This window comes from Amphimedon queenslandica, unplaced genomic scaffold (assembly GCF_000090795.2).
Source record: "Amphimedon queenslandica unplaced genomic scaffold, v1.1 AMPQUscaffold_13122, whole genome shotgun sequence".
Classification (NCBI taxonomy): Eukaryota; Metazoa; Porifera; class Demospongiae; order Haplosclerida; family Niphatidae; genus Amphimedon; species Amphimedon queenslandica.
The window spans coordinates 6,332-7,931 of record NW_003546642.1 but is presented as its reverse complement, the minus strand read 5'-3'; positions in this window follow the sequence as shown (position 1 = coordinate 7,931).

Here is a 1,600-nt window from a genome sequence, read left to right as displayed (position 1 = left end):
TCTAGAATTGCTCACGTTACATCACAGGTCACTTTAAAGGTACCAGGAGAATCGCTCAGTGAAGGAGAACTCAGTTAAGCCATTTATAAGGCTGTACAATGTAAGCTGAAAGGGTTATAAGCGTTTGAAAATTGTAAATTTGGCCACCATCTTGAAAAATCAACCTCAACCCTACATATAGGCTACTGCCTATAAATACTGTCACTGTATAGTCACAGTAGTCTCTAGTGTCATTGTAGTCACTGTAGTCTCTAGTGTCATTGTAGTCACTGTAGTCTATACTGTCACTCTCTAGTCACTTTAGTCTCTAGTGTCATTGTAGTCACTGTAGTCTATACTGTCACTGTCTAGTCACTTTAGTCTCTAGTGTCATTGTAGTCACTGTAGTCTGTAGTGTCATTGTAGTCACTGTAGTCTATACTGTCACTGTATAGTCACTTTAGTCTCTGGTGTCATTGTAGTCTATACTGTCACTGTATAGTCACAATAGTCTCTAGTGTCATTGTAGTCACTGTAGTCTCTAGTGTCATTGTAGTCACTGTAGTCTCTACTGTCACTGCAGTCACTGTAGTCTCTAGTGTCATTGTAGTCACTATAGTCTCTAGTGTCATTGTAGTCACTGTAGTCTCTAGTGTCACAGTAGTCACTGTAGTCTCTAGTGTCACTGTAGTCACTGTAGTCTCTAGTGTCATTGTAGTCACTCTAGTCTCAAGTGTCACTGTAGTCTCTAGTGTCTGAGTAGTCACTGTAGTCTCTACTGTCACTGGTATAGTCACTTTAGTCTCTAGTGTCATTGTAGTCACTGTAGTCTATAGTGTCATTGTAGTCACTGTAGTCTCTACTGTCACTGTGTAGTCACTTTAGTCTCTACTGTCACTGCAGTCACTGTAGTCTCTAGTGTCATTGTAGTCACTGTGTCTATACTGTCACTGTATAGTCACTTTAGTCTCTAGTGTCATTGTAGTCACTGTAGTCTCTAGTGTCACAGTAGTCACAGTAGTCTCTAGTGTCACTGTAGTCACAGTAGTCTCTAGTGTCATTGTAGTCACTGTAGTGCCTAGTGTCACAGTAGTCACTGTAATCTCTAGTGTCACTGTAGTCACTGTAGTCTCTAGTGTCATTGTAGTGACTGTAGTCTCTAGTGTCATTGTAGTCACTGTAGTCTGCAACGGCTCTGAAAAGTGTACAGGATTATACTGATTATAGGATTATAATCAAGATTACTGAGATTAGATGGATTACGATGGATAACAAGATTATGAAGAAGATTATGAAGATTATCAGATTATTTGAAGGATTATGAGGATTATGAAGATTACTGTAGGATTATTTTAGTTTTCAATTTGATTATTAAAGGGTAAATACTATTTAAATACTGAATATAGCTTAATTTTAGTTTGTAGTGTGTTTTAGTCTAGCTTGGCGGTGTACTTCTCTTAGGATTTGCAGCACAGTGGGCCATACCATTCATCCTCTGCTTTGAAAGTTGGAACACAATCTTCATGATACCACACTTCACAGCCCTCACATTGTACCATTATATCACCATTATCACCCTTTAAGCATTGTGGGCAGCTATAGACATACATTTCCTGAGGAT